The sequence below is a fragment of the Muntiacus reevesi genome, chromosome X (genome assembly GCF_963930625.1).
Source record: "Muntiacus reevesi chromosome X, mMunRee1.1, whole genome shotgun sequence".
NCBI classification, from domain to species: Eukaryota; Metazoa; Chordata; class Mammalia; order Artiodactyla; family Cervidae; genus Muntiacus; species Muntiacus reevesi.
This window is the reverse complement of record NC_089271.1, coordinates 67158045-67183148: the sequence shown is the minus strand read 5'-3', so window position 1 is coordinate 67183148 and position 25104 is coordinate 67158045. Positions and strand designations below refer to the sequence as shown.

Here is a 25104-nt window from a genome sequence, read left to right as displayed (position 1 = left end):
TAACCAAATTGATCAGAACAACAAAAGAGAAAATTTTCATTAGTAAAATTAAGTACAAAGAGGGGATATCACTACAGCCATACAGAAATAAAGGAGCAGAAGTGAATACTGTGAAGAGCTGTGTGACACTAAATTAGACAACTTAGATGAAATAGACAAAGTCATACAAACCAAAAACTACCAAAATTGTTGCAAGAAGAAACAAAACACCTGAAGAGAAATATAACAAAAGATTGAATTAGTAACCAAAACACTTTTCACTCTATCAAAAATAAAAATCCCAACCAAATGCCTTTACTAGTGAATTGTGTCAAACATTAGAGAATTAATACCAATCTTCACAAACTCTCCATAAATAGGGAAGAACATTTCTCAGTTCATGAGGCCAGTATTATCCTGATACCAAAGCAAGCAAAAGACTTCACAAGAGAAGAAAACTGTGGTTTTATCTCTTATGAATATCAATGTAAAAATCCTCAATGAACCGCTAGCAAGTTTAATACAGTAGTACATAAAAAAAAGATTATACACTATGATCAACTGATGTTTATATCAGGAATGCAAGACTGACTTAAAATCTGAAAATCAACTAATGTAATACACAGAAAAAAAAACACATGGTTATCTCAAGAGAAGCAGAAAAGTCATTTGAAAAATCACAACATTCCTTCATGATAAAACATTTGACAAGCTAGGAACAGAGTGGAACTTTCTTGACTTGATAAAGATGATTTATGAAAAACCCAAGGGCAATATCATACTTATTGGTGAAAGACTGATTACTTTCCCTCTAAGATCAGAAATAACACAAGGGTGTCTGCTGTCAACATGTCTGTTCAACATTGAATTCAAGGTTCCAGTTAGGCCAATTAGGCAAGAAAAATAAATAAAAGGCATCCAGATTCAAAATGAAAAATAAAACTATCCCTGTTTGCAGACAACATGATCTTGTATATAGAAATTCCTAAGGAATCTTGCAAAAAAAAAAAAAAAAAACCAAAACTATTCAAATAAATTAGCATGGCTGCAGGTTACAAGGTCAATATACAAAGATCAATGGTACTTCTGCATACTAGTAATAATTTGAAAATGAAATTAAGAAAAATTCCGTTAACAATAGCACCAAAATATAAATTACTTAGAAATAAAATTAACAAAAGAAGCAAAAACACTCTGAAAATTATAAAATATTGTCGAAAGAAGTTAAAGAAAACCTAAATAAATGAAACTATAGCCCATCTTCATAGGTTAAAAAGTTTAATGTCTTTAATATTGTTAATGTGGCAATCTCTCCAAGCTGATTTACAGGTTCACTATAAAAATTCCAGTGGCATTGTTTTTTGAAAAAATTGACAAGTTGACCTTAAAATTTGCATGGAAATACAAGAGACCCAGATGACCAAAGCTTGAAAAAAGTTGAGGACTCATACTTTTTGATTTAAAATTTATTACAGATCTACAGCAATCAAGACAGTATAGTACTGGCATAAAGATAGACACATCTATTAATGGAATAAAATGGAAAGTCCAGAAAATAAAATGGAAAGTTCAGAAAAATTGCATTTATTGTGAATTTAATGTTTGCAAGAGTGCCAAAATAATTCAGTGTGGAAAAAGTAGTGAATTCAATAAATGGTGATGAGTCAATTGGATGTCCACACACAAAAGAATGAAGTAAAACCCCTACATCACACCAAATATAAAAATTACCTCAAAATGAAGCATAGTCTTAAATATAAGAACTAAAACTATAAAACTCTTAGAAGAAAGCACAAAAGTAAATCTTCATGGCCTTAGACTAGGCAATGGTTTCTTAGTTATAACAATGAAAGCACAAGCAACGAAAGAAAACAGCAGATAAATTGAACTTCATGAAAATTAAGAATATTTTTCGGTTATATACTCAAAATAATTTAAAGCAGGGATTTGAACAGATATTTGTATACTTATGTTCATAGCTGAAAGGTGGAAACAACCCAAATATCAATTAATGAATGAATGGATAAACAAAATGTGATATATACAGACATAGACTATTATTCAACCTTAGAAAGGAAAGAAATTCTGACGTATGCTGCTGCTGCTGCTGCTAAGTCGCTTCAGTCGTATCCGACTCTGTGCGACCCCATAGACGGCAGCCCACCAGGCTCCCCCATCCCTGGGATTCTCCAGGCAAGAACACTGGAGTGGGTTGCCATTTCCTTCTCCAGCGCATGAAAGTGAAAAGTCAAAGTGAAGTCGCTCAGTTGTGTCCGACTCTTAGCGACCCCATGGACTGCAGCCTACCAGGCTCCTCCGTCCATGGGATTTTCCAGGCAAGAGTAGTGGAGTGGGGTGCCATTGCCTTCTCCGACTGACGTATGCTACAACATGGATGAACCTTGAAGACATTATGCTGTTAAATGAGTTTAAAAAGGACAAATATCATATAATTTCTCTTATAATAGATTACATAGAGTAATCAAATGCATAGACACAGAAAGTAGAATGTTGGTTGCCAGGGGTTCATAGGAGGATAAAATGGGAAGTTATTATTTAATGAGTATAGAGTTTCAGTTTGAGAAAATAACAAAGTTCTGGATATGGGTGGTGGTGATGATTGCACAACAATGTGAATGTACCTAATACCACTGAAGCATAGGCTTAAAATGGTAAATTTCATTATGTATATATTACCACAATAAAATATTAAAAACTTTTATGCTTCAAAGGCCACCAGCAAGAAAGTGGAAAGACAACCAACACGATAGGATGAAATATTTGCATATTATTTATCTGAAAAGGGTTGAGTATCCAGAATTTATAAAGAACAGTTACAATTCAACAATAATATCCTAACAAGTAATAAAAATCTCAACAAACTGAAAAATCAACAACTCTTCTTAGATTCATTAGAGAAGTGAGATCACAGGGCAAAGTATTATACTAAAATTATACTAAAAAATTACAAAGCATACTAAAAAGCTAAAACAGCATTTATAGAGACAGAGAGAGCATCAGAACCAGATAAGATATGGCTGGGGTGTTGGAATTATCAGACCAAGAATTTGAAACAACTATGATTAACATGGTAAGGGCTCTAATGGATAAGGTAGACTATATACAAGAACAGATGGGCACTGTACACAGAGAGAAGGAAATCCTAAGAAAGAATAAAAAAGATATACTAGAGATTAAAACTATAGTGTAACCTAAATGAAGAATGCCTTTAATAGTCTCATTGGTAGATTGGACATGGTTGAGGAAAGTCAGTGAGATTGAGAGTATGTCAATAGAAACTTCCAAAATTGAAAAGCAAAGAAAAAGAAACTGGAAAAAATGGAACAGAATATCTATAAACTTTGGGACAACTATAAAAGATTCAACATATGCATAACAGGAATACCAGAAGGAGACAAAAGAGAGAAAGGAACAGAAAAAATATTTGAAGCAACAAGAACTAAGAATTTCCCCAATTAATGTCAGACACCAAATTACAGATCCAAGAAACTCAGAGAACATCAAACAGGATAAACGTTCCAAAATAATACCTGGGAATATCATATTCAAACTGCAAAAAACGAGGATAAAGAAAAAATCTTGAAAGAAATTATCCCACCTAAAGAAAAGTAAAGATAAGAATTCTATCTGGATTCTACTCAGAAGTCATGTAAGCAAGATGAGAGTGGGATGAAATATTTAAGATGCTAAGAGAAAAAAACTCACCAACTTGAAATTTTGTATCATGGGAAATTAACCTCCAAAAGTAAAGGAGAAACACTTTCTCAGACAAAAACTGAGAGAATTTGTTGCCAGTGAGCCTGCCATGCAAAAAAATCTTAGAAGAAGTGTTTCAGAGAGAAGGAAAATAATATAGGTCAGAACTTCTGATCTACATAAAGAAAGAAAGAGAATTGGAGAGGAGATGAGTTAAAACTTTTATTTTTCTTATTTTTAATTGATCTAACAGATCAATTTTTTGCTCAAAATATAATAGCAACAGTTTAATGACAGCAATGACAGAAGGGGCAGGAAGGAAGAATTAGGATTATTTTGTTTTTATAAGACTAATGAGGCAGTATAGTGTTATATAAAAGGGGATATGGATTAGTTGTGAATGTATATTGCAAAGTCTAGGGCAACCACTTGAAAGAGTAAAAAAAAAAAAAGTATAACTTATCTGCTATGGAAAGAGAGAAAATGAAATCATACAGAAAGCTCAACTAAAACCACAGATGGCAGAAAAAGAATGGCAGACAAAAATTAAAATGAAGAATAAGAGCCACAAATAGAAAACAGTGACAAATATGGAAAATATTAATCTAATCCAACAATATCAAAAATCACTTTAAATGTTAATGGTCTAAATATATCAATTAAATGACATTGCCAGAGGGGATAAAAAAATAAGACCCAACTATGTGTTGCCTACAAGGAACCCACTCTTAATATAAATACTCATACAGATTAAGAGTAAAGGGATGAATAAAGACAAAAAAGAAATTAAAGAAAAATCTAAAAATAACTCCATGCTAACACTAAGCAAAATAAAGCTGAAGTAGCTATATTAATTTCAGATAGGGTAAAAAAAAATTACAGACAGGGTAGATTTCAGAGCAAGAAATGCTCTCAGGAATAACATTTATATAATGGTAAAGGGGTCGATTCTCTAGGAAGACATTGCAATGCTTAATGTGAATATGCCTAACAACAGAGTGCCAAAATATGTGAAACAAAAACAGATAGAACACCCCTCTATCAGAAATGGATAGATTCAGCTGGCAGAAAATCAGTAAGTACATAGCTGAACTGAAGAGCCCCATCAATCAAATGGATCTAATAAACATCTATAGACTACTTCATCCAACAACAACAGAAAAGACCTTCTCCAGGTCACAAGGAACATTCATTAACATAGACCGTTTTCTGGACCACAAAACACACCTTAACAAATTTGAAAGAATAGAAATCATACAATATCTGCTCTCAGGACACAATGGGTTAAACTAGAAATAGATAAAAAACAAAAAGGTGGAAAATGCGAACATATTTGGAGATTAAACAACGCACTTTTAAATAACATATGGGTCAAAAAAGGAATATCAAGAGAAATTTTAAATTTTGAATTAAATGAAAATTAAAATATATCAAAATTTATGGGATGCAGTGAAAGCAATGCTTATAGAGAAATTTATAGCATCAAATGCCTATATTAGAAAAGAAGAAAAATCTGTAAATCAATAACCTAGGCTTCTACCTTAGGAAGCTAGAAAAAGAAGAGCAAATTAAATACAAGTAAGCAGAAGAAAAAATAAAAATCAGGGCAGAAATCAATGAAATTGAAAATAGTAAATCAATTGAGAAAGTCAATAAAAGTAAAAGCTAATCTTTGGAAAGATACACAAAATTGATAAAGCTTTAGCCAGGCTAACCAAGAAAAAAAAGAGAGAGAAGACATAAATTACTAGTATCAAAAATGAAAAAGGGATGTCATTATAGATCCCATGGACATTATAAGGATAATAAAGAAATATTATGAACAACTCTATGGCACACATTTGATAACCTAGATAAAATAGATCAGTTCATTGAAAGACACAATTGGCCAAAACTCAGACAAGAAGAAATTGACAATATGAATAAAGCTATATCTATTAAAGAAGTTGAATCAGTAATTAACAATCTTACAAAACAGAAAGTTACCAGGCCCAAATGGGTTCACTGGTGAATTCTACCAAGCATTTAAGAAAGAAATGATACCAATTCTTGGCCATCTCTTCCAAAAGACAGAAGCAGAGGGAATCATTCCTAGCTCATTCTGAGACCAGCATTACCCTATCACCAAAACTAGACAAAGTCGTTACAAAAAAAACTACAGACCAATATCTCTCATGAACATATGTGCAAAAATCTCAACAAAATATTAGAATCCAACAATGGATACAAAGATATATACACCACAATCAAGTAGAATTTATCACAGGTATGCAAGGCTGGTTCAACATTCAAAAATCAATTAATGCAATTTATCATAACCAGACTAAAGAACTAAAACCAAATGAGCACATCGACAGATGCAGAAAAAGCATTTGACAAAATCTGAAACCTACTACTGATAAAACTCTGAGCAAACTCTAAATAGAGGGGAACTTTCTCAACCTGGTAAAGAACATCTGCAAAAAACTTATAGTTAACATCACACTTAATGATAAGAAACTAGAAGTTTTCTTGCTAAGATCAGGAACAAGGGAAGGATATTCCCTCTTATCACTCTTTTTTCCATATTGTACTGCAGTAACTCTAAAACTCCCAGAAAATATTATAGGAGAAAATCTTGACAACCTTAGCTGTGGTGATGACTTTTTAGATATGATCCATGAAAGAAAAAATTGATAAATTGTACTTCATTAAAATTTAAAAATTTTATTCTGCAAAAGACAATATCAAGAAATGAGAAAATAAGCCACAGATTGCGAGAAAATATTTGTAGAGGACATATCTGATAAAGGACTGTTTGCTATTCAAAATATAAGAAGAACTGAAAATTCAACAAGGAAATGAACAATTCAGTTAAAAATTGAGCAAAAGATTTTGACAGAATACTCACTGAAAAAGATATATAAATGGCAAATAAGCATATGAAAAGACATGGCATATCATGTGTTATTAGAGAATTGCAAATGAAAACAATGAGATACCACTATGTACCTGTAAGAATGGACAAATCCATAACCCTGACAACAAAATGATGGTGAGAATGTAGAGCAACAGAAAGTGTCATTTGTTACTGGTGAGAAGGCAAAATGGTACAGTCACTTTGGAAGACATTTTGGCAGTTTCCTACAAAACTAAACATATGATCCAGCAATTATGCTCCTTGGTATTTAAGGAAATGAATCAAAAAACCTATGTCCATGCAAAAATCTGCACATGATTATTTATAGCAGGTTTATTCATAACTGCCTAAACTTGGAAACAATCAAGATGTCCTTCAGCAGGTGAATGGATGTGGTTCATCCAGAAAATGGAATAGTATTCAGTACTAAAAAGAAATGAACTATCAAGACATGAAAAAACATGGAGGAACTTTAAATGCACATTACTAAGTGAAAGAAGCCAATCTGGAAAAGGTACATACCATATGATTTCAACTATATGACAGCCTGAAAAAGGCAAAACTATGGAGACAATAAAAGAATCAGTGGTTTCCAGGGCTTCAGGGGGAGGGAGAGAAGAATAGGTAGGACAGAGGATTTTTAAGGCTGTGAAATTATTCTGTATATTATAATGGGGGAGTTCGACATCTCTCAGAGTTCATAGAATGTACTGATACCAAGAGTGAACCTAATGTAAACTATGGACTTTGGATACTGATAACGTAGCAATGTAGGTTCACTCATTGTAATAAATATATCACTCTGGTTTGGAATGTTTATAGTAGGGGAGGCTCTGTGTGTGTTGGGGCAGGGGGTATATGAAAAATCTCTGTACCTTCCACTCAATTTTGCTGCAAGCCTAAAAGTGCTCTAAAAATATAGTCTTTTTCAAAATCAGACCAAAAAATTTTGGATAGACATTTCTCCAAAGAAGAAATACAAATGGTTATTAAGTGTATGATAAGATGTCCAACATCATTAAAGAAGTGTAAATCAAAAGAAAAATGTAGAATTGCAAAAAAAACAAACCAAAACAAAACAAAAAACTAACACTGACTAGGGTTGTTATAGGGCTCCCCCAGTGGCTCGGTGATGAAGAATCCACCTGCAATGGAGGAGACACGAGTTCAATCCCTGAATGGAGAAGATTCCCCTGGAGGAGAGCATGGCGACCCACTCATGTATTCTTGCCTGGAGAATCCCATGGACAGAGGAGCCTGGCTGGCTACAGTCCACAGGGTCACAAAGAGTCAGGCATGACTCCAGAGACTGAGCCTGCATACATGTAGGGTGGTTATAATAATAATTAAAGAGGAAAATTACAAATGCTGGTAAGGATGTGGACAAATTGAAATTGTCATTCACTCCTGGTGGGGATGTAAAATGATTACCTTAGAAAATATTTTGGCAGTCCCTTAAAATTTTAAACATAGAGTTACCATATAATCCAACAATTCTATTTCTAGGTATATATGCAGGACAGATGAAAAAATATATCTACAAAAAAACTTGAATATGTGTTCATAGCAGCATTATTTATAATATCACCCAAATGGAAACAACCCCACTGTACATGAATTGATGAATGGATAAGCAAAATGTGATATATACATATAATGGAATATTATTCAGTCATAAAAATGAATAAATTAATAATACATGCTACAACATAGGAGAATTCCAAAAACATTATACTAGGTGAAAAAGCCAGTCAAAAGAGACCACATATTGTATAGTTCAATGTATATGAAATGTCCAGAACATGAAAGACATATAGGGAGAAAGTAGATTAGTGTTTGCTAAGATGCAGGAATGGTGAATTGAGGGGTGAGAGCTAAAGGGTATAGGCTTCTTTTTGAAGATGACAATGTTCTAAAATTGATTGTTGTGATGGTTATACAATCCTGTGAATATACTAAGTACCATTGGATTGTATACTTAAGATGTGTTGTTTGTATGGCATATGAATTTTGTCTCAATAAAACTGATATTTTTTAAAGCTTAATAGAAGGTGATCTTTGAGTCCTGAAGGATAATTAAATAATCACAAAGTAAAGAAAGGATTTCAAGCTGATGGAATAGCATGAACAATGGTTTGGATGCTTGAAATATGAATGACATGAAGGTAAATGGAGAAGGTATGTGTGGGTGATTTAGGTAGGTGTTGGGTGGAAGAATATGAGCCTGGGAAAGCAGCCTGGGAACTTGAATATCGTGCTCAGGAGTTTGGACCTAATCTTACCAAGTCAGTGGAGATTCAAGATTTGTATCTGGGCTAGGAACTGACAAAGTCAGATTTCCACTTTATGGAGCATGCCCTGACAATAGTTAGTCTGTAGAATATATGAGAGGAGGCAGGAATACCGGTTAGGCTTTTGTAAACTGTGTAGACCGCAAAAGTTATCACTGGGAGCTTTCTCAATTGTCTTCTCTGAGTTGCCTCCCCCAGGGCCTGCCCTGAGCCTTGTTCCTACAAGGTCTCACTATACTAAGATTTTATTTTTGGGAAATTAAATATGCACAATTTTCAAGCTCCAAAAGAATTACTCAGAGGCAGCAACTCTGTTTCTGAGAGAGACTTTGGTGTCAGTCCTAGGAGCCTACTAGGTAAATAGCAAACCAACTCTAGAGGTGGCCATGAAGTCCACAGTATGGGTCTTAACCTGTTTTTTGCATGCCTCACCCCCACCCCGCACACTTAGGATATTCTCTGTTTTAGAAGCTTCTTTCAACCCACAGTCCTAGACTCCAGTTAGCTCTACCACAAGCTGCTCTGTGGCCTAAGTCAAGTCCTTTATTCTTCTAAATCTTTGTTTCTCTGTCTACATCACAAAGGATTCTAAAAATATGTTCTTTAACATATGGGCACAGGAGGAGCAGAGACAGAGAAAGACAGGAAAATAGATAAGAGGCGTAAACCGTTAGAGAGACTTAAACCTCTCTCTCTGGCTGAGAGCTCACTGGGTATACAGTGACCTAGTTCAGTCTGTGAAGGGTGAGGACTGTCCCTAAGCCAAACATGCTACCCTCAATCTGGCATCTGCCCCTTGGGAGGATTCCACTTTCAAATTCAAAATGTACTTCATGTTTTCCAATGTTCTATGTGTCTCCAAATCACAGGAGAGCATTTTGTTTTGGGTAAGATAGGAACCTATAAGAAGCATACCCTTCACTAACCACCTCCACCGAACAACGGCAAGCAGACCAAAAGAACCTTGTCATTTAAGCTTGGCTTACTTGTGGTGAGGATCCTTGCCCTCATCCCACTAGCCCATCTGGATTCTTGACCATACTTCACAGAGGCCTTACAACTGGGGAGAAACAACCCAGGGAAGAAGGTCTACCACTCTACAAAGCAACCACAGTTTGAGAGACTAGTATGGCAGTGTCACAGAAACAGGGGAGCCAGGTTTGGGAGCAGCAAGTTGGGAGCATGGACTCATTCCCTGGGGCATGTAAACGGCTGATGGGAGCTTAGTGACCATCTATTCCAGTAGACCCTAACTGAGAATGGTAGAAGGTAGTAAGGAGGGAATGGAAGGGAGGAGAGAAATCATTGAATGAATCCAAAACCCTCAAAGAAATTCTAGATTGACCCAAGATAAGGTGACATGTAGCACATGCTCACTAAAGTGTGAAATTTCTTTTTCTTTGCCTATAACAGTCATTATCTTTACTGGTCAGGAGTTCTGATGGGCAGTTATTACTTAAGCTAATAAGATGAGGAAATAAGTTACCATGTAAGCAATATATTTATTGGTTAAAAAATCTCGCAAAAATATACGGTCCAGGAGGGGAAATATTTTTAAGGGTGAAAAATGTGGGAACAGTAAAAAAGGCTTACCAGGGCACTAGTGGTAAAGAACCTGCCTGCCAATACAGGAGACATAAGAGATGTGGGTTTGATCCCTGGCTTGGGAAGATCCCCTGGAGGAGGACATGGCAACCCATTCCAGTATTCTTCCCTGGAGAATTCCATGGACAGAGGAGCCTGGTAGGCTACAGTCCACGGGGTTGCAAAAGAGTCAGATACAGCTTAGGGACTAAACAACGACACAGTGGAATCCAAACGTTTAATTTTACTTATAAGGAAACTGAGACCCAAGGAAGAGAAGGAACTTGTCTGAAGTCACATAGTGAGTAGACCTGTCAGGTGTGGAGCCCAGATATAACCACCAGCCAGCACCCTGTTTCCTCTCCTCCACTTCAAGACTACCTATCCCTCCACAACAAAGTAGGTACTCAGGAAAGTTTTGTTGAATTGAACAAAACCCATCAGTTTTTCCAGGAAAAGTGTCCATGGTCATTAAATTACCTGGATTGGCAGAACTGGGCCAAGAAAGTAGAGCCTGGGCTAGAATACTCTAGAGAGAGTATTAATAAGTACACAGTAAGTATTCTGTATTATTACAAAGCCATGGACTTCTGAACCATGCTAGACCTATAGCAACCATAACTTTGATCAGGATATCATGGTTTCAACCCAAATCCTAAATCTCAGAATTCTCACACCCCTCTTACCAGGTGATTTATTTATTGATGGATAATTGCTTTACAGAATTTTGTTGTTTTCTGTCAAACCTCAACATGAATCAGCAAGTTCAGTTCTGTCACTCAAGTGTGTCTGACTCTTTGCGACCCCATGGACTGCAGCACGCCAGGCCTCCCTGTCCATCACCAACTCTCAGAGTTGACTTAAACTCATGTCCATTGAGTCGATGATGCCATCCAGCCTTCTCATCCTCTGTCGTCCCCTTCTCCTCCTGCCTTCAGTCTTTCCCAGCATCGGGGTCTTTTCAAATGAGTCAGTTCTTTGCATCAGGTGGCCACAGTATTGGAGTTTCAGCTTCAGCATCAGTCCTTCAAATGAATATTCAGGACTGATTTCCTTTAGGATGGACTGGTTGGATCTCCTTGCTGTCTCAGGGACTCTCCAGAGTCTTCTCCAACACCACAGTTCAAAAGCATCAATTCTTCTGCACTCAGCTTTCTTTGTAGTCCAACTCTCAAATCCATACATGACTACTGGAAAAACCACAGGTTTGACTAGATGGACCTTTGTTGGCAAAGTAATGTCTCTGCTTTTTAATATACTCTCTAGGTTGGTCATAACTTTTCTTCCAAGGAGCAAGTGAGTCAGCCATAGGTATACATTTATCCCCTCCCTTTTGAACCTCCGAACCATCTCCCTCCCCATCCAACCCCTCTAGGGTGATACAGAGCCTCTGTTTGAGTTCCCTGAGCCACACAGCAAATTCCTGTTGGCTATCCATTTTACATATGGTAATGTAATTTTTCATGTTACTCTCTCCATACATCTCACCCTCTCCTCCCCTCTCCCCATGTCCATAAGTCTATTCTCTATGTCTGTTTCTCCATTGCTGCCCTGTAAATAAATTCTTCAGAACCATTTTTCTAGAGCCTTTGCAGTGGGAGCCAGGTGATGTTTTATTGCACCTCCAATGTCATTGAACCATGCTCAGAGTGGCTGTAAGTGGGTTGGAGCTTGGTAAAGCAACTCAGGGAAGGGCAACTTTGTTTTCACCAGGCTCAGTGGGTCAATTTCTTTGTGTTGAGAATAGGCACAGAGAAATAATAGTCCTAGAAGAAGCGTGGGTCTGCAGCAAATCTCAGATAAAATACATTCAAGTGAGAGGAATGGCAGGAAGGGACCCAGAGAAGTGCTGCTGTTGCCTGAGTAGCTGTTTGGCTTTTGTAGCTCTTTAGAGGCAGGTCTAGAAGAAGCTCATAAAGACAAAGAAAGTAGAAAGTTCACACCAGCCCCCAAGCACCAAGGCTTTTGAAGCATTGGTGAGAGAGTATGGAGTCTGAATCCACCGCCCATCCGGACTCCTGGAACCCTGGGGCGTTGGATGGAGTCTGTATCCTTCTTCTTAGGTTTCCCCCAATGGCGTTGCCTGCTGGGTTTGCAGGTCTCCTGGTTCCCTTCTCATTTCTGCTTGGAGGTGGTATTGACCAGCCCTCCCCCACCAGATAAGGACATCATGTTCTTCCTGATCTAGGAGAGCAAAGCAATCCTCATTCCCTGGGGTCTGGGAGGGCCGGAGAGGGAAGTTCTAATGTTTGTAAGCAGATCAGTCAGTCTCCTGGGCAGCCCCCAGGGGCTCCTGGTCCAGATAGCCTCCACCACCTCCTGTTTAGTCCCCTCCTCATCATTTTCCCCCCGTACAGCCTCTAGATTGCTTTGTTCATTGCCCAGAAACTTGCAGCTAGCCAAGAACAATGCATCCCACCTCCCTGGAATTGTCACTCCAGCATGGGGGTTGGCTGAGGAAGAAAAGTGCACTGTGCTCCTCACTAGGCCTCTCTCCAACTCTCTCCAGCCCTTTCCTGCCTGCCAGTGGGGACTGTTCTGGTGCACAAACACTGTCTCCAACCTACAGGATGGGCTGAGCACCACCCCCAACCTCCCTGGAAGTCTAGCATAGCAAAAAATACTTAAATAGCTGGTTTGAGTGGCCTTAAGGCCCAGGGGAAGAATCTGAAGGGTAAGCAAGGGCAGCAAGAACCTGGAAGGCTGCAGTAGTTGATGAGTCAGTGCTTTCTAAAGGGTTCTGTTCCTGCCTTTTTCTATAGTAATTCATTCTCAGGAACACATGCAGGGACTCCAGAGTCCAGGGCAAAGTTTTTGTTCTTGGATTTCCCCATTCCAGGCTGCCCCTTCTCACACTGTGACAAAATCTTCTCAAGCCACACCCTTCTGGACTGAGAGTTACTCTTGGTTTTCAAATAGCCCCATGAGGTCATTTTAAATTTTGTTAAGGAAATATAAACTTAAAATAAGAGTAAAATAAAAGTATGGCAGTTTCCTTGGGGATTCCTAGAAGGAAGACATGAGATAGATCTCATATTCCATTCTAGTAATAGTTCTATTAACAGATGCACACCATGTGATCTCTTTCTGAACTCCTTTCCTGAAACAACAGCTGTTTGCTGTCCACGGGCCAGCCCAACCCTGAAGGCCAGGTTCCTCCATGTTGCCATATTCTCTGGCTCAGTGACAGAGCAATAGGTCTGAAACTGACTATTTTAGGATTGTGTCCCCTCTCCCACTCATAGACTTCTAGTCTCTCCTAACTGAAGACGCTAGCCTTTGTCTAGGCCAGTGGCTTTAAAAAGAAATTAATACTGCCCTTTTTTTTGGTGTTATTATTAGTTTGCTTTAGTAAACACATAATATTTACAAAAGTTTTGGCTCTCATTCCCCGCCCACCCCAGACAACTTCCTATACGAAAAGTTTTAAGTTTTTAATTAAAATTCTTCCTACATGGATGGGTTTTCAGAAACCCATTCCTCATACTTGGGGAAGTGCTACTGTAGGGTCAACAATGTGCAATAACATCAAAAGGATGTAAAATATCAACAACAACAAAAACTACCAAAAATAGCAATGAGGACAAAATACAAACACAAATGGAACATTAGCCAAGTCAGTTTCTGCTAAACACATTTTGAAAATGGAAGTCACCAGTTACAAGGTACTTACTTGTAAATGACTTATACATACATATTCATAACAGTTTTATTTGTAATAGTCCGAAACTAGAAATAACCTAAACATCTGTCAACAAATGAATGGATAAGTGTTATATCCATACAGTAGAATGCTATTTAGCAATAAAAAGGAACAAAATGTTGATATACACATTATTTTGAATCTCAAAATAATTACACTTAGTGAAAGAATTTCTAAGACAAAAGAGCACATACTGTATGCGTCCATTTATACAAAATTCTAAAAACTGCCAACTAACCTACAGTGACAGAAGACAGATCAGTGGTTGCCTGGGGGTGGTGATGGAAGGAAAGATGTACTGCATAAGGGCATGAAGAAACTTTTGGGAGTGATATGTTCATTACCTAGGCTAATGAATTCATGGGTACATTTATTGGCCAAAATTTACCAAATTATAAACTTTAAACATATACAGTTTATTGTACATCAATTATAGCTTCATAACTTATTAAAAAGTAATTAGATACAGAGCAAAAAGTTTATTGTAGCAGATGCTGCTGGGCTTACTCAACATCCATTTTAATTCTCTATTTCTGTCACTACTACAAAAGCTACAAAAGCTAATTGCTTACATTTCCAGACTCCAAGCTAAAAGTTAGAAAGTTAAAAATCTTTTTAAATCCATGGAATCTCTTTTCCTTTCCAATTGCAATTTTACACTGAAGCACATTGTATAAATCATATAAAAGCAGGGCTGCATTAGTGTGATGGGGGTTCTTGTCAGGATACTGGAAACTCCACTCAATCTTTTCTCATTTACTTTCTCCTCATCCATACTGTCCCTCTGCTGTAGTCCCTGAGGGGTTCTGAATAATCTCTGGAGTTATATAGATATCGTCTTTCTCAGGCTAGCTACTGTCTCACTATCTGTCCTAAAAGATGATGAAGCCTAGTCTCTTCATTTGATAGGTAGGGAAATTGAGCCATGAAGAGGTGAAGAGACACACACATGGTCTCACAAGACAGAAGCAGACATTGGTGGCCCAAATGTTTTGGGAGTCCCAAGACTGTGTTGAGCCTGTGGGTGGTATTTCTGAAGGGCTTTTATTTTGATGGAATTTTCTTTTAGTTTCTTTACAGGTGTCTTGAACCCGTAATGAATTCCTGCTCCCCTAGTCCTAAGCACAGCTACTCTTCTGTTCCCTGCTCAGTCCTATAAAACCTTCCCCCTCCTTTCTGGAGAAGACCTTTCTCCATGGATATGCAGCAGGTTTAACAGTAAAGTTGTGACATGCTGGGACAAGAACACTAAACTGGAATCAAAAACTCTGGGTGAAACACTAGCAGTCAGAAGTCTCCCCAGGAAACTTGTACCTCAGTACAAGTGCCACTTTAAATGAAGAGAACCTCAAGCCTCAAAGGAGCCATGGAACCAGAAAACACAAACAACCTTGATTCCCAGTCATTCTCTGGATGTCTGTAAGGGGCTCCACCCAAACTCAGAGGGGCAGCTCCAGACCCTCTTCAAAGATACTGGGTCAACAGAGGTGGGGTTTCCATCACTAAGGAGAATAAGAGACAGGAAGAGGGAGTCCAGGGGGAACAGCAGCTATGAAAGCAGCTGGCATGGCCTGGGCTGAAGGGCTCATGAAGACACACTCCACTGAGGGTAGGGAAGAGTGAAGGCCACTACAGGGCACAGGCTTAGATTTAGAGAAATCAGGAGCTTGGAGCAAAGCACCTGGCCTCTCCATATGGGGCTGGAGATGGGATTAAGGCTGAATCTCTCCTAGGAGGAGTTGGAAGTGATTAAGTTTCAAATCTCTGGGGTGGTTTCTGGCAACATAAAGCTAAGAGCTAGTATGTTTTTCAACTTTGTAATTTCTTTAATTTGGTAATGATACCAGAGCTGCAGACCCTCTGTTCCATATATCTGCATCTGTCATTTAGTGGTAGATCCAACCCAGGCCAAGGAGCAAGGTAAAGAAGATTGTAACTACAAAAAGAGCCTTCTTGAAAAAGTAGGTCACCATGTGTGTTGCCTAGCACTGCGTGTGAGGGAACCGCCAAGCAAAGCTGGAAACAAGCTGCATGGAGGGGATGTCTCTCCCCACCCTACCCCACCCTTCTCACACATACACTGCACACACTCATTTTCCAACACATTGCTGTCCTTTAGAAGAACTTGAATACCATGATTTGGATAAGAAAAGACTGAGAAAACAGAGAAAAAGTGGTAGTCACAAAAAATAAGAGCTGAGGCCCAGAAAGGGAAGGTCATAGAGTGTAAGGATTTGTTCAAGGTGACATGGTTTGTTACTGGCAGATTTGGAGATAGACTTCCCTAACTCCCAATCCAAAATGGAGATCAAGATGGAATGAATGTTTCTGAGGCAATACACAGCTAGACTAAAGAAAGAGCTTCCTATGAAATCTTGCCATTTGTGACAAGATGGATGGATCTTGAGGGCATCATACGAAGTAAAGTAAGTCAGAGGGGAAAAGATAAATACTATATGATCTCACTTGGATATGGAGTCTAAAAATAAAACAAAAACAAAAAACCAACCAAACAAAAAACCCCAGAGCTCATGGATATAGAGAACAGATTGGTGGTTACTTGAGGCAGGGGGTTGAGGTGGTTGAAGAGGGTCAAAAGGTATACATTTCCTATTAAAAATGAATAAATCTTGGGAATGTAATAAACAGCATGTGACAATAGTTAATAATACTGTATTGCAAACTAACACAACATTGTAAAGCAATTCAGTTCAGTTCAGTTCAGTCGCTCAGTCGTGTCCGACTCTTTGCAACCCCATAAACCACAGCATGCCAGGCCTCCCTGTCCATCACCAACTCCTGGAGTCCACCCAAACCCATGTCCACTGAGTCGGTGATGCCATCCAGCCATCTCATCCTTTGTCATCCCCTTCTCCTCCTGCCCTCAATCTTTCCCAGCATCAGGGTCTTTTCCAATGAGTCAGCTCTTTGCATCAGGTGGCCAAAATATTGGAGTATCAGCTTCAACATCAGTCCTTCCAATGAACACCCAGGACTGATCTCCTTTAGGATGGACCGGTTGGATCTCCTCACAGTCCAAGGGACTCTCAAGAGTCATCTCCAACACCACGGTTCAAAAGCATCAATTCTTTGGCACTCAGCTTTCCTCACAGTCCAACTCTCACATCCATACATGACCACTGGAAAAACTTGACTAGACAGACCTTTGTTGATAAAAGTAGTGTCTCTGCCTTTTAATATGCTATCTAGGTTAGTCAAAACTTTCCTTCCAAGGAGTAAGTGTCTTTTAATTTCATGGCTGCAATCACCATCTGCAGTGCTTTTGGAGCCCCAAAAAATAAAGTCAGCCACTGTTTCCCCATCTATTTGCCGTGAAGTGATGGGACTGGATGCCATGAACTGTTTTCTGAATGTTGAGATTTAAGCCAACTTTTTCACTCTCTTTCACTTTCATCAAGAGGCTCTTTAGTTCTTCTTCACTTTCTGCCATAGGGTGGTGTCATCTGCATATCTGAGGTTATTGATATTTCTGCCAGCAATCTTGATTCCAGCTTGTGCTTCTTCCAGCCCAGCATTTCTCATGATGTACTCTGCATATAAGTTAAATAAGCTGGGTGATAATATACAGCCTTGATGTACTCCTTTTCCTATTTGGAACCAGTCTGTTATTCCATGTCCAGTTCTAACTGTTGCTTCCTGACCTGCATACAGGTTTCTCAAAAGGCAGGTCAGGTGGCCTGGTATCCCCATCTCTTTAAGAATTTTCCACAGTTTATTGTAATTGCAAAGCAATTATATTGCAATAAAAAATACTGTATTGCATACTTGAAAGTAGCTAGGAGAGTGGATCTTGAAATTTCTCATAATAAGAAAAATTTTGTAACATTTGGTGATGGATGTTAACTGGACTTATTATGGTGATCATTTTGCAATATATACAAATATTGAATCATTAGTACACCTGGAACTACTATAATGTTTTCTCAATTATACCTCAATAAAAAAGATGTTCCTCCATAAGAAGTCATATAAGACGCTGAGTTAGGAAACCTGAAAAAACATATCTTTATCATATAAGACATTGATTTGGAGTAAAGCAAGACAGCACAAAGTTTCTCTAAACCATAGGGATTCTTCCTCAAAGTTTAGAAAAGTGCTGACTATTTTCTAAGGGTGGCCCATGTCTTCTCATCACATAGGACCCTGGCTAAAGATCCAAATTCCAGGTCAAATTTGGAATTTGATTTCATATTTGATTTCACATTGATTTGACTTCACATTGCCCAGAACTGGTGTTATTCTGGAGTTTCAAGAATCAGACAATAAAATAGGATTAAATGTTCGAGGATTTACTAAGGGAAATGAGAGCATGGAGAAGGGGGCCTGGGAAGGTTAAGAGAGCCATGAGAATGTAATCTAAGTCTGACCCTGAACAAAAGGGAAAGGTAGAGAAGTTTGGGTATAAGTGACCCAGTCTGCTCTACACTCTAAGAAAGGTTTGAAAAAGCCATCAGGGATTTATGTGACTGATGTCAGTCGGCAGTCAGAGGAGATCTGTGTCTCTCATGAATGGGTCTACCTTAGTATCTCTGCCATGTAGTGGGCACCTTAGCACAAATGCTGGGGTGGGTTTCAGAGCACAGCAATCCTTGGTCACTTAAGCTCCTTGTAGTCAGAGGTCATCAAGGTACATTCTCTCGAGTACCAAAGAACTCCATCTTTATCTTCAGTAGAAGATACCCTTTCTTTGCCCAGATACGTATGCTTTCCCCATATCCATAGGGCAACTGGAACCTTGAGTCTCTAGAGAGAAAGAACAGAAGAGGACTAGGGACCAGAGAGCCTCTCCCTGGAACAATGAAGTCAGACCACCTGGAGCCATGGGTTCTTTTCTTCCATGGACCTGCCCTCTGTCGTGGATTAACATGTTCATACCACCCATGCTAGTTGTCGATTAAAGTCACTCAATTCTAGCAGCCCTTCCAAGTACACTGAATGTATAGACTATTTCTTGTTCCAGTGAAGTGAAAGTGAAGTCGCTCAGTTGTGTCCAACTCTTTGCAACCCCATGGACTATATCCTACCAGGCTCCTCAGTCCATGGGATTTTCCAGGCAAGAGTACTGAAGTGGGTTGCCATTTCCTTCTCCAGGGGATCTTCCCAACCCAGGGAGAGAACCCGGGTCTCCCGCATTGTAGGCAGACACTTTACCATCTGAGCTACCAGGGAAGCCAAGCACACTCTTATACTTCCTTTCTCTAGCTTCTTAATCACCTGGTCCTGGAGAACACAAGGCAAAGAATGGTCAAGGAGGTGGGGTGAAAGTTGGAGAGAATGACACATACAACTGTTTTCTTCCAAAAGTGGGTGTTACTATAGGGATCAAGTCAACATTTTGCTGACCACCCCCCCCCCCACCCAATAAACCTAACCTCCATTAGTCTATACACCTGTATTAACAGGCAATTAGCATACCTGCTTAGTGGATGAGAAAACTGAGGATACATGTAAGCCACTTGCCTACAGTCACACAATTCTAAGTGGCAGAGACCCTAAACTTATAACAGACCTTGGTGGGAGGGGACCCAAGTTTTGTCCTTCAGTGAGTTTTCCCTCTTTCAGAACCACTGGAGGCCACCACTAATCTGCATTTTCTTTCTGGTAAATGCCATGGCTTCAACTCAGCTTCAGCCACTGGGGTAGCTACTGCCTCAGTGTCTCTTTTCCAGACTACCTCTCAGCTTCTAGACTTGATAGGAGGCAGGAAAAGTCCTGGATTAGGATCAGGGTCAGAGCTCAGTTATAGGTAGAGACCAAAGTGGAGGTTTGGAATGGCTTGAGAGGATCCAGGCAGGGCTCTGGTGAGACGGGGATTGGAGCTTAACTGGGCTTTCCAGACACCACAGTCTACACACCACTTACTGGCATGAACAAAATAAACTATTCCCCTACAAAACTGCAAATTCCCTGGTGGCTCAGACGGTAAATGCATCTGCCTACAATGCAGGAGACACAGGTTTGATCCCTGGGTTGGGAAGATCCCCTGGAGAAGGAAATGGCAACCTACTCCAGTACTCTTGCCTGGAAAATCCCATGGATGGAGAAGCCTGGTAGGCTACAGTCCATGGGGTCGGAAAGAGTCAGACATGACTGAGCAACTTCACTTTCACTACAACACTAGTCCAAAGGGATTTCTTTATTGCGCTAGCTTTGATTTTACTTTAAAAAGCCCACAGAACACCAGTCCAGGAGATTTAACAAGCATATTCTTGGGCACTGAATCATTGGTGGTAGGAGGTAGAGAAAGAAGCAGAAATCTGACCAAGTCTTTTTTTTGTAGTCAAAGACTACAACATAGCAAAGTGTCTCTGTTGCCAAACAGTTATTGATATTCCCTTCCAGCCTGATTATTTAAAGACAGGTATATAGAGTATGTTGAAGAGGATGTTCTTTTTATTCAGTATCACTAATGTTTCATTTTACTAGTAGAATAGTTCAATAAATTTTACTTTTCTGAAGAAAGGAAAGACTACTTGGTGATGTGGGGAAAGATATATATATATATATATATATATATATATATATATATATATATATATATATATATATATATATAATCTCCCTCATTCCTGGGCAAGTCAAGCTTACACACAACTATGGGCCCAAAGCCAGCAAGAGAGCAAGCAGAGATGAACAGACATCAGAATTCCCAGTGCCTGATGTCCCTCTTCTCCTTCCTCTGTGCTAACTCTCCCTAAAGTTCTGGTGCATAGGAGGTAGGCTCTGTGTGAGAACTGCAAGTAGATGGGGTAGAAGCTGAAGGATATTCTGGGTAGCATGGTCCTTTGGAGGGAGCCAGAGAAGAAACATTCCTTATATGAGAGGCTTCCAAGAAAAGTCAGAAACTGGCCCAAATTGTTTGTGGGCTTCTCATTGGAGGTAGGTAGTCTCTTCATAAGCATTCGTGATAGGTAAAGAAAGAGTAAGAAGGCTAGAAGTAAAAAGACTTCTGATCTAGCATGAGGGGAAAGGTGATGACAAGAGGGTCAGTGGGGCTTAGGACAGTATCAGTGATTCTGAATCTCAGACTTTTACACTCCTAGGCTGTCTATATTTCAGGGTTCAGGGTCTTATTGAGGTGCAGGGTGACCCAGAGTCAATGGAGTAGAGGCTGGGAAGCCTGATTTGTTGGGAGTCTGCCGTTCAAGCCTCGAAGATATAAGGTTCGCTTTCTGTAGAGCAAGTTTTTTTTTTTTTTCTTGACTGTACATTAGAATCACCTAGAGAACTTTTAAAAATGTTGTCCCTCCATCCCCGCTCAGAGATGTTGATTCAATTGGTCTGGGGTAGGGCAAGCCCATCAGCATTTTTTAAAGATCCCCAAGGGTTTCCCTGATGGCTCAGATGGTAAAGAATCCACCTGCAATGCAAGAGACCTGGGTTCAATTCCTGGGTTGAGAAGATCCCCTGGAGGAGGAAATGGCCACCCACTCCAGTATTCTTGCCTGGAGAATCCCATGGACAGAGGAGCCTGGCGGGCTACAGTCCATGGGGTCACAAAGAGTCAGACACAACTGAGCAACTAAGCACAAGGGATTTTGATAGGCAGCTTGAACTGAGAACCATTGCTCTGGAAGAAGTCCACAGTCTCAGTATGATGCCAGCTTAGGTAACAGGTCAAGTGACCGGGAGTTGGTAAAGACAGAAAGGGAAGAAGTAGCAAGAGATGGATGCTGTAGAAAGCACACACTGGCCTATATGAGCCAGGAGACCTAGGTCGAGGACTTGTTTCTGCCACTGCTTTACTGTGTGACCTTGGTCAAGTTCCTGTCTCTCTCTGTGCCCCTATATCTCCACCAGTAAAACAAAGGAGTTGGATTTCACGGCCTCTAAGTGTTCTTCCAACTTCCTCAACATTCTAGGAATTTACCAGGCAGGAGAAGGGAGTGGGAGATGCTTTGCTGCTGCTGTGTACTCAAGGCTTGACCTGTGGGGGATGCAAAAGAGCACTGCTAACTCAGCCTATGAGGAAAGGTTGATCTCAGGGACCTGCCTATCTAGAGCTCAAACTGAAAGGAATCGAAACTATTCTCCTTAATCGTGAGCTCACTAGGTAGAGGCAGTGCCTAAGTGCAGGCTCCTTTGATAGCATCACATACATATTTATTAACAGTATTTGCAGCAATAGTAGTAGTAGTGATGATGATCTTAATTTGATATCTACATTTCCATCTCATGACAGCACAAGTGTGTCTGCAGTAGCATCCTAAAGAGCTTAAACCACTTCAACTGCATTTTCTTCTTCATTCTTATTATCTCTCCACTGGGAAGATGAAGGCCCAAGGAACTGAGGTAGAAGTGTATGTAGTAATTCCTATTTCAAGTCACTGTTTTCCAAGCTCAAATGTGGCCAAGACTCTCAGCCCACACACTAGACTCTAAGAATGGCTTGCTGCCCAGTTGGGAAGGGAGAAAAGTGTCTTCTTCCACCTCCAATTCAATTCATAACTTCTCCTCTCTGTACCTCCTTTCCCAGTCAGTAGGGCACTACTAGCCTCCTGGCAGTTTCTTCATCCATTTCCTGCCTCTCCCCTGTAGCCCTACTCATGAACTACAACTATAGAACACAATCCATTCAATAACAATTTCACCATGCAACAATCACAACTCAGAAGTAAGTCAATTACTTAGACTGGAAGCTTCCTGGAAAAGAGATCTTGCTTTCTTTCTCCTCAGTCCCCTACAGCTTAACACAGAACTGAGCAGTCAGTGCATACCTTTCACAAGAGACCAGTTGGCTCATCTGATAAAGATGCCAGGGCTAATCAATCAAGGATTGTAAAAGCCCAGTGCAATAGCCAGATATTCATGGATTTTGTGAGTAGATATTTTCCCTGGTGGCTCAGATGGTAAACGGTCTGCCTGCAATGCGGGAGGCCCGGGTTTGATCCCTGGGTCAAGAAGATCCCCTGGTGAAGCAAATGGGAATGCACTCCAGTACTCTTGCCTGAAAAATTCCATGAACTGAGGAGCCTGATAGGCTACAGACCATGGGGTCGCAAAGAGTTGGACATGACTGAGTGAATTCACTTCATTTTGGAATACAGGTCCAAAGCCTTGACTTGCCACTGCAGGCTCTTCTTGTCCCTCTTTCACGTAGTGCACTCCTACAGTACACAGTATACTCCTACCTGTGCCATAGAACTACTCCTGCCTGCTCCCCACATGGCTTTCATGCCCTGGTGCCTCCTCTTCAGGTTCATTCTCCTCTTGACTCAGGTCCTCTATACCAGCAATAGAATGTAGGAGGAGCAACACTCCACCTCTTTCACTACCCCTCACCTTACTTGGGTCCACTCTGCCTGGAATGGCCTGATTCTTATCAAGGCTAGTACTACCCCATTCCTTCTTCATTGCTTTCTCATCATCATCACAATTCTTCCCTATTCTCCCAGTCAGAAGAACTTCTAAATTCCCAGAGGCCTTTTGCTCCTCTCTCTCATGGCCCTTAGCATTTTCTATTCTACTTTATAATTAACCCCTCAAAAACACTAAGATAGCTCACTTGTTGTATGACCTTTCAACAAGTCACTTAACCTCTCAAGCTTTAGTTACTCATCTGTAAAATGGAGATAACAATCTTTGCTCTAACTACCTCCCAGATTAAATGAGATAAAATATGTGAGATATATAGTACAAAATCATAATGATAGATAATGTTTATTACCTATCATTATATGTGCCAGGCACTATTCAAAGTACTTCATATGTATATCAATTCACTTAAACCAACAAGCAACCCTATTCAAAGCTTACAATTATTATCCTGGTTTTGAGGAAACTGAGAGACATAGAGAGATAAAGTAATCTGCAAAAGGACACACAATTAGTCAACTGTAGAACTAGATTTGAATCTAGGCAGTCTAGCTTTTGAGTGCTCACGTATAACTTAGTAATACAACTCCAATGCAGGCAACAAAATATTAATTTACATATATACACACAGATGCAAGCATACATATGTATTCTTATGAATTTTAATATTAAGTGTGATGTAATAGGAAAAGAAATAGAAATTTAGAAATTCAGAGAATAGACTGATATGATTTAAACCTGTTGAATAAAGCATCATGGAATATATATTGACTTAAGCTTTGTCATGAAAGATGAATTAGAGCAAGGAGAGTATCATAAGATTAGTGTTTGGTGTAGTCAAAAGCCCAGAGGCAGAAGTATGTCTGAGGTACAGGGATGAAAACAGTGAGGACATCGAGTTGGCTGGAGTTGGGGCATAATGGAAGCCGGACAGTGAAGGGATAGATGAACAGTAAAAGAAATGGCCTATAAAAAAATAAACATGACCTGCTGAACAAGAGCTACATGGGGTTTAGATGTAGCTCTCTCTGAGCCAATGAAATCAAATTTACATATGCATGAGGATGGTCAAGGATGAGATATGTAAGTGGATTCAAAAAAAGGAGAGTCAAGGTGAAAGGTATACTGCAACAAAGATAAATGACAGTTAATCTACTTGGAATAAAAAGAAACCTGCACAATTATAGACTGAAGGAGCTATGGCTTAGTAGAGACCTAGGAGAGATAGCTAGGAGTTTTAGACAACGATAAGTTTAACAGGTAACAAAGTTGTGATGTTCCATCTTATTGGAATCTTGAGCTGAGTTGTCCAAAATGTACTGATCAGAACAAAGGAGGAGATAGTTGTTCTTTCTTCTGCTCTGAGCAGACTATCACCTGGAGGGATGCTGGGGTTCCGTGGCCCCACACACAAAGAGCAACTAGAATGTGTCTAGAGGAGAGTAGACTGAGGACAATTGAACTTATATGAGCATCAGTGAAAGAAGACCTGGGTATATTTGTATATCTATGTGTATTTACATGTGCAAAATATATATGTATTACACATACCTATATATGTATATGCCACATTTGTGTTATAATGCAAAATGTAC

At 39.4% G+C, this 25104-nt stretch overlaps 1 protein-coding gene across 1 annotated transcript in view; it reads right to left on the bottom strand.

Annotated features, from left to right (window-relative positions):
• SLC16A2 (solute carrier family 16 member 2) overlaps positions 1-25104 on the bottom strand; it is a 129516-nt gene that overhangs the window by 64341 nt on the left and 40071 nt on the right. The gene's annotated exons all lie outside the window — the stretch shown is intronic.